At 39.9% G+C, this 14,058-nt stretch overlaps 1 long non-coding RNA gene across 1 annotated transcript in view; it reads left to right on the forward strand.

Annotated features, from left to right (window-relative positions):
• Positions 1-13,497, forward strand: part of LOC145398716 (uncharacterized) — a 102,511-nt gene extending 89,014 nt beyond the window's left edge. Inside the window, exons 2-4 of the long non-coding RNA XR_013897173.1 lie at positions 10,143-10,256; positions 12,061-12,185; positions 13,438-13,497. This is a non-coding gene — a long non-coding RNA (uncharacterized LOC145398716). The remainder of the gene's footprint in view (positions 1-10,142; positions 10,257-12,060; positions 12,186-13,437) is intronic.
• Positions 13,498-14,058: the final 561 nt, after the last annotated feature.

The raw sequence follows: 14,058 nt of genomic DNA on the forward strand, positions 1-14,058 counted from the left end.
GCATTCAGATCATCCTCGATTTCATGTTTGTTGGTGGATGCTGGTGTATTCCCCTTGGACTTGTGATGCCAGTTGCTAATGATGAGATGTTGGTATCGTCTTCACCGCATTCCAGATTCAATTTCTTGTGCCATTGTCTCCCTGGATTTCCGATATTCTGTTTTTGACACCTGTCCTAATTTCCCAAAGCCATTTGGTTACAGGGTCTGGTCTGTTATGTTAGCCCTCTCTGTCTTGAGACTGGTAATTTCTCCACATCGGATCCCAAAGGTGGGTTCTTGGCTATTCCCTCGTGTGGCATTCAATAGGTCCATTGTTTAAAAAAAGGGCTCACCTCCTTCTCGGGTGTCACTCTCTCTCTTAGTAGAACATGCCTCCATTCATGAGGGTTCTGTCCCCGTCTATAATGACGGGTCTAAGACTGATACTGGAGTATGATTTGGTGTTGCATTCCCTTCCTTCAGTAGCGGCGGTAGCCTTCCTGGCATTACGTCAGTGTATACAGCAGAACTGACTGCAATTTTATGTGCTCTTAAAATCATTTTTACTCTCATCAATCCATTTTTGTGATTTTTAGTGACTCGCATAGTGCTTTGTCTGCACTGGAGTCTTTTAATGCATCCCATGCATTGGTTTTATCAATTTTAGAGTGGCTTTTTCATCGTGGCCTCTGCGTAGACTTCTGTTGGGTTGCTGCACATGTTGGTGTGGTGGGCAATGAGAGGGCAGATACTTTAGCTAAATCTGCGTCTTGTCAACAGCCCCCAACCAACTACCCACTTCCTGTTTCTGATGTAACAATTTATTTGCTGTACGCAATTCGTACGTGTTGGCAGAGACACTGGGATGGTGTTTCTCACAATAAACTAAAAGAAATCTTTCAGAGAGTGGTTGTGCCAAGGGTTCTTCTCTATATATCTCGGCGACTGGAGGTGGCTCTTGCTAGGCTTCGCATTGGGCATTCTCGGCTTACACATGGGTTCCTCATGTGTGGTGAGACTCAACCGTACTGTGATGACTGCCTTGTTCCCCTTTCTGTCCGCCACTTGATGGTCGAGTGTCCGAGTCTGGGGAACCTGCATCAGAGGTTCGTTCCTTCATAGGCATGGGGGGGCAGATCGTGCCTACTGTTTGTCCTCGATGATTGGTGAAGCCTCTAGCGATTTTACTGATGTTTTTAGTTTTCTTCAGGAGGTGGGCCTCCTTCCACTTCTATAAGTAATTGATATATTATAAACTATTCTTTTATTATTTTTAGTGTTTTATTCCTACTAACAGATATTATATTCATTTTGAATAGGCAGTTTTTATTTTGCCGTGTCTTTTACTTTGTGATCCGGCGGCATATGACCCTGGCAGTAGCAGCACCAGATTTACATTATTTTCAATCAATCAATCCTGAGAAATGAAACCCAAGCATGTTCAAGGGTGATGCAGGATTAAGCTGAATATTATTAAACATTAGTGGGTACACCTGTGGAAGATTTTGTCAGGTTGATAGGTGTATGAACTAAGTCTTTGATGCATTAAAAACAACAAGATTATTTTTACCCCAGTCAGAGATACGAGCCAAGTCAGACATTAGGTGTGCCATAGCCTCATCCCTTGTTTGTTGAAGTAACTGCTGAGATGGGCATTGTGGGAACCAAATGGAAAGGTGAAGGGTAGAGTCATCAGCATATGAGTGGATAGGGTTAGATGTACAGCTTAGAAGGTCATTGATGAATAAAAGGAAGAGAGTTGGTGATAGGACAGAGCACTGAGGAACACCACTGTTAATAGATCTAAGAGAAGAATGATGGCCGTCTACAACAGCAGCTACAGAACGACCAGAAAGGAAGCTAGAGATGAAGGTACAGATAGAAGGATAGAAACTGTAAGAGGGCAATTTGGAAATTAACGATTTATGCCAGACTCGATCGAAGGCCTTTGAGATGTCAAGTGCAATGGCAAAGCTTTCGCGAAAGTCCCGAAAGGAGGACGACCAGGAGTCTGAAAAGTAGGTGAGAAGATCGCCAGCGGAGCGTCCCACGGAACCCATACTGATGATCAGAAAGAAAGTTGTGATAGGAAAGATGCTTTAATATTTTTCTATTAAGAACTGACTCGAAAACTTTTGAGATACAGGATGGTAAAGCAATTGGACGATAGTTAGAGGGTTGGGAATGGTCACTCTTTTTTGCGACAGGCTGAATGAGAGCAAACTTCCAGCATGAAAGAAAGGTACAAGTTGACAGATAAAGGCGAAAGAGTTTGCCTAGGCAGGGTGTAAGCAAAGAAGCACAGTTCTTGAGAACAACAGCAGGGACTCCATCAGGCTCATATACCTTGTTAGTATTGAGGCCTGTAATGGCAGAAAATACATCAGCTGAAGAAATTTTAATGTCAGCCATGAGGAAGTCAGAGGGGGGAAGTGATGGAGGAACAGCACTGGAATCGTCTAAGGTGGAATTGAAGGAGAAAGTCTGGGCTATGAGATCTGCTTTATCATTAGAAGAAATAGCTACAGAGAAATAAGAGAAGAATAGTGGAGGGAAGGATGATGAGGTAAAGTTGTTAGAAAGGTTTTTGGGAAGGTGACAGAAGGAGCGAGAAGAATTCGAGTTGGAGAGTTGAGAGCATTTAGTACGGATGAAATTATTTTTAGCAGAGCAAAGAACAGACTTAGCACGATTCCGGGCAGAAACGTATAACAGATGTGATTCAGGAGTGGACTGGCCCCGGTACCTTTTATAGGCCCTCTCCTTGTTGCGGACAGCATTAGAACAAGCGTGATTAAACCAATGCTGTGGCACCGACATAGTCAGGTGGGTGTGCTGCTCGGTCAAACAAATGTCACTTAGCTCTCTCCCTGTCCCCAGCAAGATGGATGGTAAACTGCTGAAATTGGTTAACTTGAGCCTGAAGTCCAGCAGGGTCATGTTTCATCTGAACTTAGGGCTACAACAACAGCAACTACTACTCCTGCTACTACACCATTTCTACTACAACAACAACTACTACTACTACTGCTACTACTACTAGTACTACTACTACTACTGCTGCTGCTGCTGCTGCTGCTGCTGCTACAAGGATGTGACAGGGAATGTGAATCTTGAATCGAGCGGGTTGTGGGGTAAATAGTATGCAGGGATGTGTGAGGTGTGCATGATGCTGTATGGCGCAGTGTAGTGTGGTTTAATGTGGTGTTGTACTATGGTGTGTGTATGATAGTTGGTGTATTGTGTGGTGTGGATTTGGAGATGGTGTGTTGATATGGTGTGGTATAAAACATTTCAGTGAACTGCACTGTTGTACTGTTGTCTTGTGTGTGTGTGTGTGTGTGTGTGTGTGTGTGTGTGTGTGTGTGCTGCAGTACGCAACGGTTTTTTTGTCTCGAAATGTAATGCGTGCTATAGTGTTGAGTAGTGTGGTGTGGTGTGATGTGTTCTGTTATAATGACTTGCATGCTATTATTTAGAAGTAAACACACTTAAGAAAAATCATAGCCTGGTGTAGAATGTCTTTCTGTAGCGTGATGTTATATAATGTACTGTAGTGTGGCTTGGTGTAGTGCACTGTTGAGTGTTATATGTGTCGATATGTGGTAATGAACGTTTGGTGTAATATGTTACTTTTGTGCCGAAAAAAAGACCCTTCCAAAAACGTCAAACAAACTAAAGCTAAATACAGATGTGTGTCAAATAATGTAATACATGAACATAATTCTGACACAGTAAAGAGTTAGATTAACATAAGTTGATCGATGAGTGCTGAACAGGGTGGTTTTACGCAGGGTTAGAGGATCTGTTGAACTCACGAGTGCATGATGTTCCTTTAAAGGAACACAAAGTGTATACATTTGTATCGCCATGCATACGAAAGTTAACCATTGTAAACCCATTTTCTTATCATTGATTTATTACAGAAAACTTTGATCTAATTTTTCATCATCTTTTTTCATACTTTTGTTTCCATGCGACAGGAAATGATCACATGAGAGGAGTCAAAAACTGGACTTGAAATATGTCACATTAGCTGTAAGTTTTTAGTGCGAAGTTTTCTTATTTAGGGAAGTTATGTCCTATATCATTATAGATATTAAAGATTAGATAATAAAGAATCTCTATCAAACATAAAAGCTAAATAGGATTACACGAATTTCGTATTAGGGCCTGTGAAATATGTGTTCCTTCAGAGGAACATTGTGTAGTCACATGAACGATGTGTTGCCAATGGTGTTTTTTCTTTCTGTTTCTATAAGTTTACAATGGCGCCTATGGTATATAATTGATTACCTACTCGAATACTAATATTTAGAAGAGTGAAGCTATATATATATATATATATATATATATATATATATATATATATATATATATATATATATTGTTACATAGCCTATGATTTCATCATCCTTTGTGTAATTCTAACGTACAGTATGCTGCATGTTTGATCACGAGCGTGTTCTACCTCACTCCCCCCGTCCTCCCTTATAGTAAAGTCGTTCTTTCTGTTGTTCAGAGCAGGAGTGTCAACTCTTTGTCCCCTCTGGCTTCATTTGCGCGTCCTTCTTACAAGTTGTATCAAGCTCTGCCGGCCCCTATATAATGAGCTCAGTCTCTGCATTATTGCCACTTAGATCTACTCCTCATTTTGTTCACATCTCTCTCCTCCCCTGTACAGTTGTTATTATTGTGAGTGCTCAGGAAGTCTCCAGCCATCTAACTGCTGTGTAATTTGAGTATGAGTGTTATTACATTTTGTCTTGTACTGTATAGCATAAGGTGTTAATTTGTAGGCCTAGTGAGGTTTTTGTGATTAATGTAATGTTTTACTGTCAGCCAATTTTTGATAATATTTTGTATCTGTAATAATATATCTTGCATTCACTGAGTATTATCCGGCTTTCTCATTTTATCAGGGCTGACTTAGATAAATTTACTCTTGCTAATTTCGTGTTAATAGAGGCTATTGCAGTTAACCATATATTTAACCTGTTTTTGCCATTACATTATCCTTATGAGTCCTGAATGTTTTGTTGTTAGTTTGAGCATTAAACTTTAACTTGTAATTTTACCTAACTCTTTTGTTTTGAACCTGGAACTTTACGGGACAGTAGTGATTTTTAGAATTCTCACTTAAAGTGTACATTATCTTTCTCTGTTCCGTAACAATATATATATATATATATATATATATATATATATATATTCGTAAAATGCCTTGTGCAGAACGTAGGCCTGCTATGTCAGTCCATGCAAGAAATTTGGATTATATAATAAACCATGCTAGAATATTCTTGTAATTTCTAATTTCTTGGCAATGTATTTACAAAATACCTGGCCTTACAGGTGTTTTATGGACGTCGAGCAAGCAATTGCATACCTGTACACTTTACCTGATGATGAAGCTGCTACAGGTAGAGACATTGTCTTAGAGCCTCCTGATGATGGTGCAGAGTCTGATGGAGGTGATCCCAGTGAAGATGTCGTTGATGTAGATGAAAATATGCTACTTGGGCCAAAACTACTTGCAAAGCCACCTCATATAGAACTTTCAAACAGGAATTCATCGTCTAGAGCCTTGTTTGTCTAGGTCAACACCAGCAGACTCAGAAGAGTCGGCAGAAACAACATCACACGCAAGGAAAAGCAAGAAACCACCAAGGAAACGTCCCAAACGCACACATGAATGGAAAAAATGTGACCTAGAACAATCAAAAAGTGGAAGACAACCAATAGAAGAGGAACATCGACCAACAATTTTGCATAAGTGGGCGGATGATGGGTTGAAACCAAATGATATTATCAAGTTCATGTGGAATGATGAGATCATGGAGCTTATAAGGGAAGAAACTAACAGGTATCACCAACAGAAACTTGGTAAAGAGCTGTGTGTCACTGTAAATGAACAGTATTAGGTTTTAGGTATATTTCTTCTCCGTGAGTACAACAAGGTTCTTAATAGGCGGATGTTTTGGTCACGACAAGCAGATTCTAGAAACCTTGCAGTGCTACAGTGAGGAATGTCAGTCAGTAGGTTTGAAGACATTGTTAGGAGCTTGCATTTTGTTGATAACTCCAAGAAACCAGAGCATGACAGAATTTATAAAATTCGGCCGATATTTGATCAAGATGTTCAAGGAGTTAGTTCAACCACTTCCCTCGATCTGGGCAGTTGATGAAGCTATGGAACCAGACTATGGTCATCATATCCTTTGACTAACGCAAGAAAGCCTTGGTTTAATCACGCTTGTTCTAATGCTGTCCGCAACAAGGAGAAGGCCTACAAAAGGTACCGGAGCCAACCCACCCCTGAATCACATCATCTTTACGTTTCTGCCCGGAATCGTGCTAAGTCTGTTCTTCGCTCTACTAAATATAATTTCATCCATACTAAATGCTCTCAACTCTCCAACTCGAATTCTTCCCGCTCCTTCTGGCACCTTGCCAAAAATCTTTCTAACAACTTTACCTCATCATCCTTCCCTCCTCTTTTCTACTCTGATGGTTCTGTAGCTATTTCTTCTACTGATAAAGCAGATCTCTTCGCACAGACTTTCTCCTCCAATTCCACCTTAGACGATTCCGGTGCTGTTCCTCCATCACTTCTCCACTCTGACTTCCTCATGGCTGACATTAAAATTTCTTCAGTTGATGTATTTTCTGCCATCACTGGCCTCAGTACTAACAAGGCATATGGGCTTGATGGGGTCCCTCCTGTTGTTCTCAAGAACTGTGCTTCTGTACTTACACCCTGCCTAGGCAAACTCTTTCGCCTTTGTCTGTCAACTTGTACCTTTCCTTCTTGCTGGAAGTTTGCTCTCATTCAGCCAGTCCCAAAGAAGGGTGACCACTCCCAACCCTCCAACTATCGTCCAATTTCTTTAACGTCCTGTATTTCAAAAGTTTTCGAGTCAATTCTTAATAGAAAAATTTTAAGGCATCTTTCCTATCACAACCTTCTTTCCAATCGTCAGTATGGGTTCCGTCAGGGACGCTGCACTGGCGATCTTCTCACCTACTTTTCAGACTCCTGGTCATCCTCCTTTCGGGACTTTGGCGAAAGCTTTGCCATTGCACTTGACATCTCAAAGGCTTTCGATCAAGTCTGGCATAAATCTTTAATTTCCAAACTGCCCTCCTACGGTTTCTATCCTTCTATCTGTGCCTTCATCGCTAGCTTCCTTTCTGGTCGTTCTATAGCCGCTGTTGTAGACGGCCATCGTTCTTCTTCTAGATCTATCAACAGTGGTGTTCTTCAGGGCTCTGTCCTATCACCAACTCTCTTCCTTTTATTCATCAGTGATCTTCTAAGCTGTACATCTAACCCTATCCACTCATACGCTGATGACTCCACCCTTCACCTTTCCATTCGGTTCCCGCAACGCCCATCTCAACAGTTACTTCAAGAAACAAGGGATGAGGCTATGGCACACCTAATGTCTGACTTGGCTCGTATCTCTGACTGGGGTAAAAATAATATGGTTGTCTTTAATGCATCTAAGACTCAGTTCTTACACCTATCAACCCGACAAAATCTTCCACAGGTATACCCATTAATGTTTAATAATATTCAGCTTAATCCTGCATCATCCTTGAACATGCTTGGGGTTTCATTTACTCGGGACTTATCTTGGAAAGATCATATTACATCTCTTGTAAAATCTGCTTCCAAGAGATTGGGTGTGCTAAGCCGACTCCACTCTTTCTTTACCCCTACACAATTGTTGACTCTATACAGGGGTTTTATCCGCCCCTGCGTGGAGTACAACTCTCATTTGTGGGGAGGCTCACCACATACAGCTCTTCTCAATAGGGTGGAGTCAAAGGCTTTTCGTCTCATTAACGCGTAGCACCCGTCTGGCAGCAAACTCTTATCCCTTTTCTGTCCAACTCTCTAATGCAAGAGTTAACCGTTACTCCCAGTCTTTCATTTATGCAACAGGTCAGCTCTGGAACTGTCTCCCTCTATCTGTATTTCCTGCTGCCTATGATCTCCAGTCTTTCAAACGCAGTGTGTCCAGGCATCTCAAAATGATCGGATCTTGAATTTGGCTCTCTATTGTATTCTGTTTTTCTCTTGGAGGGAACTGTTACTACGGGCTTATGGCCTTTGGTTCCTTCTTCCTCGCATAAAAAAAAAAAAATAGATTCAAGCAATTTATCAGGGGAACGCCTGTACGATTTGCGTTTAAGTTTTGGTGTCTCTTCTCTTCTGAGGGGTTTTTGATATCTTTCAAATTGTATGAGGGTAGAGATTCTGGACATGAAGATGGCTTGACAATAGGGGAATCAGTTGTTCATATGTTGGCTAAGGGAACTGTTCTCACAGGTAGTAATGAAAATATAGACAATTATTTTACAACTCCTCCCCTTCTCGAGTCATTTCGTGAAGAGAGTGTAAACCTAACGGGAACAATAAGAAAAGATAAAGTTAAAAATGTTTTTCTGTCTGAGATGAAAAAGAAAGAGGATTTGCAGAGATGCTCAAAAATGCAGAGGACACGTTGGCAGTATGCCAGTGGAATGATAATAGCGATGTGAGATTGGCAACAAATAAAACAGTTAATCACTAGCAGTCATTAAGTGTAAACGATGGTCTAAACAAAAGAAAGAAGTAATGATTATTCCGCAACCTGTAATCATCCAAGAGTTCAACAAGGGGATAGGAGGAGTTTATCTGTGTGACCAGTTCCGCGGAAAATACAGGGTGACATTTCGCCAACGAGTGTGCTATCATCCTCTTTTCAGATTCATGCTAAATGCTTCAATTGTAAATGGCTCCTATTTACAAAAATTAGTAAGGTAACTGAACTTCAATATTTGAGAGAGATTGTTAACATTCTTCTGAAACCATGCGAAAGGCCAAGGAAAATTTCACCGATGACATTACCAGATTTTGTACGTTGTGATGGAATTGGACATGACATAGTGATGGGTGATAGACAGCGGAGGTGCAGTGTATGAAAAAAAAAAAATGCTAAGCCAATGTGCACTAAACGTGATGTTGCACTGCATGTTCCATGTTGGTCAAAATACCACAAAAAGTAAGAGCATAGGTTGCACTGCATACCTACTACCAATAACAGTACCTAAACAATTGAGTACAATTTTATTCAACAAGTGTAGTGAAAATTAATATATTTTCGTCTATAAATTAATGTGCAGTAAAGAAATAAATGTGTAATGAGGAAAGGATAACAAAGTTATGTTGAACACTGTAAGGGATGCTAAAATATTTTGTTATTGCTTTCATGAATATACACGGAAAATTGATTAGTTATAATAAAGAGAAAAGGAATAAACACTATTTATCGTCAGTTTACCTTTATTTATTGCCTAGGGATACCATACGAGCATACTGAGCAACTAGATATATGAATCGACCAAGGAGTGCCGAGAAGGCCTCCATGGTGTTCCTTTAAAGGAACACTGCAAATTTCCCAGATGCTAAAGAGATAATGCAAAATGAATTTGCACAATTCAGTTTTAGGTCAAAACATGTAACATATGTGAAATTGAAAGAAATCTGCAATATTCAAGTGCTACCATGCTTTCGTGGGTTTCGACATGGGCGATGATGAAAACAGTGGATAAAGCATGTGAGAAGAAATGGAAAATACTTATGGAATTTATGGTACAGAATGAGGGAGGGCAGGTTAAACAGAGTGGAAGTATGGAATAAATGGTTCATAATAAGGGACAACATGTTAAAAAGAATGGAAACATGGAAGGAGGTATGTTCTGTATGTATGTATGAATGGCAAGGATGGTTTAGAATAAGAGAAAACAGGTTGAACCAAATATACAGTGCGGAATGAAAACTGCTCGACGTACCACTGAAACAAATGACTACCTTTTATGGCTTATTCTCGCTACATATGGACAATTTTATTCAATTTTAGAAAAGCCTCTAATTCAAGAAGTTACTGAGGGCTATATCTAACCCTTCTAACTTGAAGAGTTTTTCTGAGAGAATAAATAGACTGGAGTGGCATGGATGAAATATGGATGACGGTACTGAACTGATGAGATTAAAAGTTATTCTCATGGCAGCGAAGCATATGTAAATATTAGTTTTGGTATGTATCTTACATGAATTCCTGTAAAATATGCTACTGAGAACATGTATTTTTAATTAAACATTTCTTGTTACAGAATCTTGCCGTACTGGTGGTGGTGTGGTGATGATGGCAGCCGCTTTGGGAAGATTTTGGCTTGGCCTGTGGGTGTCCTGCCTCATGGTCCACGCCCGCCTGCCCCGATGCTGTGGTATGGTGGTCGCTTGTAATTAATTATGCTCTGTACCATCATGCATCGGATGTAATATAATATGCAAAATTGTGTTACAGCGCCTTGGAGTATTAAAAAGGAATAATAATACCCTTATCGAGGGAGTCAAGGGCCTGGCATAGCCGTTTTATGCAAATGCAGGTAAAATTCTTCTGCTCCTTTAAAGCTTTGTGCAAGGTCACCATAAAGAAGGAAATGGCATTATTGTTACATCACACCAAAATACCGTGACATGAAAAAGGAGACAAAATATTACACGAATTTAAGTACCTACATATGCAGAACATTTACCATCCCTCGAGCACAGAAGTATAAGTTGAAAATTGCAAATGATAATAGCAATTTAATATGCGAGGTTTTCTGTAAAGATGTGGAATATATTTATCTCGGGCTATGGTGTGTAACAATATGTAGAATGCAACTCATTTTCTAATACATAATAATTGCTCTTAAAGACTGATGTATGTTAAGTTAGTGCTTTCCTTGCACTGTTAGTTTTGGTAAGTATCCAAATACTATCTATCTATCTATCTATCTATCTATTGCCAGACGCCTCAATCCCATTTGGAGTGGCCACAAACAAATCGCCTCCAAGTCGCCCTGTCCCCCGCCATTTCACTGCCCTGCTCCCAACTCACATCCCCCTCTCTCATATACCTCTCCACTCCATCCCTTCATCTCATCCTCGGCCTTCCCCTCCCTCTTCCCCCCTCCACCTCACTCACATACACTCTCTTCGTCAGTCTTTCACCCTCCATCCTCTCCACATGGCCAAACCACCTCAATGTGTTCCTCATAACGCTTCCTATCACATCCGCATCCACACCACAACGCTCCTTTATATCCTCATTCGTCAGCCTGTCTCTCCATGTGACTCCACAGGCTCCAAATACACTTTCCCATAAAACGGAGGAGGCTATAAAGATAAAAAACATTAGCAGACATATAAAAAAAACGGGAAACTATCAGAGTTCCACTGAAATGAACTAGCGTCTGTTCACCCATCTTTAAAGTTTGAACTTCAAACATTCATACCAACACCTTACTGGCTAAACGAATCACACAAATATAAGCTTCGTAATGCGTTGTAGGTTATGAAAAGTGGTACGCACTTCTCCCACTCTGCCGCCCGATGTTTCGTGAGTTGCGGGGATGGCTTCTTCGGTGTTATCACTATCTATACTGCATAATTTATTCATTCCCTACTCCCACTGTTATACTCATGCTCACACCAGCAAACTGAGCCATCCATGCAGTACATAAGATACATCCAGGTGAGTTCTATTGGAGCGCTATTTACGGATCGCCCTACGCAAGATACCAAACTATGCAATTTCGTGATATTCTTTTGTTCTGGTACTGGACAGGAACGCCTTCACGTAGTGGCACCGATATAGCTGAGCAACCCCGCCTGAAAGGTTGTAAAAATGTTACTCATCCCTAGATATCCCCTGAGAGGAAGAGGTGAACTGCAGGAGGAGGACAACTTAAGCCTGCAGTCCACTGGGGTCACGTCTCACATGAATCTGGGGCATGAACTACTATACCGCTGCTACTACCATTAGTGCTTCTTCTACAACAACAACAACAATAACACCCACAACAACAAAAACTACTACTACTGCTGCTGCTGCTGCTACTAGTACTACTACTATCACTATTACAACAACAATTACTACTACTACTACCACTATTACAGCAACAACCACTACAACAACAGTTACAACTACTACTACTGATATTACTACTATAACTACAACTACTACTATTACGCTTGTTCCAGACCTGAGCCAATCTGCGGGTGACCTCCATGCTGCACTGGACGCCATGTTGGCCACACAGTCATGCAGTCGCTCCTCCGTGTTTGTGCTGACAGATGGCTCGTACTGGACCTCCCTCGTGTCCAGGGTTAGTATTATATTATCTGCTATTCCCTCTTTTTTATATGCTGGAATCTGGGCATAGGCTTAACAGTCCGTTCCCTTAGGCCCAGCAGTCCCCCGATGTACCATACACCTCCACATGACAACACTTCGGCACTAACACCCGCCGGCCATACTGATCACATCAGGGTTTAAAATATGTGTGCAGTGATCACAAATTGTGCAGTGATCAATCTGATTTCTGAATTGATCAATCTGATTTTGTGTAGTGAAGAAATTGATTATGTGCAGTCAAAAGTACTTGTTTGGGTAAATGGAAAACGTTTGGCAATACAGCCTACTCAGAATTTCTATAGTCGTCTCGCAAATTATTTACAAAGAGATAGCAATAAGTTTAGTTTTATTATTTAAGCTTTTTTGTTTTATAAAATTAAAAAAGCTTTCTTATGTTTACCTTTCTTTTTTTCCTGGCGATTTTTGCAATCTCAGGACAGGAAATGGGGTCTTGGAGTCTCACAGACCAGTGTATCTAGCAGTCTTGCTGCGCCCGATTTAATATCCTAAAAAACAATAAGGACTGTGGAGAAATATACTGAATATATCCTAAATCCTACCTCATTCACTTTGCTTCTCTTTCTCACCCAGTACCCTAACTTTACTTTCTCTGTTAAACTTGGGTAAGAGTGAGAGCAGGATTTACGTTTGAAATATTTTTTTTTTTTTATAATAACTGTAATTTTTCCATTGGTTAAACCAGTAATTTTTAAGAACAGTGTTCATTTTAGGTGTTTTCGAACAATTTCTCAAATTATTTACTTGTACAAAAATTTCTGCATTCATTAGCCTCCATTTATATCATAATTAAGTTTATGGAAATGTGTAAGAATAGTTTTTTTTTTTTTTAAGTATCCTTAGTTAATTTTTTACTTATTTAAATTTAATCTTACTACTAAATATATTTGGTACGCGAACTCAAAATTGTAATACTGGGAAATATATATATATATATATATATATATATATATATATATATATATATATATATATATATATATATATATATATATATATATAATGGATTACAAAATTTTGCTTTAGATGTGCAGTAATCATATTTCCCTATTTTATACCCTGGAACACATACTAGGGCTGTCTCATTGAGGACTTATGTATTGATATTAGTGGGGGTGTTTTTATGACACATTGGCGGTCCTACGGTAGATCAGGAAATTCTACCTCACTGAGATTCAAATTATTTAGACTGTTCCCTGCCCTAGACAAGATTAAAACCCGCGTCCAATGGAGCTGTTGACCACATCTCTACTGACTCGTCCTAAAATTATCATGTATCTATCAAGAATGCTGACTTGTTAAAACTGATTAGCATGGAATGATGCCTGTCACAAAGTGCCGTGGGGAGGTGAAGAGTCAAAGTAGACTGTTTCTACCGCTGATATGCGTGATATAAGCTGCAAAAGGACGAAAATCTAGGCCAAGTTAGAGTAAAAAGAGTAGAGTATCATTCTTTCTTGTTAGTCCAGTGTACAAGGAGAAATAGCAGGGCAGAAGGAAACGGTAGATCTTTTACTGCAGGATGAAGAACTGATGGAAAGATTTCATATGCAGAGACAGAATGAGGAATTTAGTATGGAATGATTGACCACTACTAGTCTTGTCTAATTTAAAATGATAAAGCAGAAGGAAACAGTTTAGCTTTTATTGGAGGATGAAGGACTGATGGGGTGATTTTAGAAGAAATAGCAGAGAAGGAAATGCTGTATGGCATGGTTGATTAGCAGAAAAGGAAATGCTGTATAGCATGGTTGATTAGCAGAGAAGGAAATGCTGTATGGCATGGTTGATTAGCAGAGAAGGAAATGCTGTATGGCATGGTTGAT

Source organism: Coenobita brevimanus, chromosome 46 (genome assembly GCF_032717465.1).
Source record: "Coenobita brevimanus isolate Jiangsu-jjx chromosome 46, ASM3271746v2, whole genome shotgun sequence".
Taxonomy (NCBI): domain Eukaryota; kingdom Metazoa; phylum Arthropoda; class Malacostraca; order Decapoda; family Coenobitidae; genus Coenobita; species Coenobita brevimanus.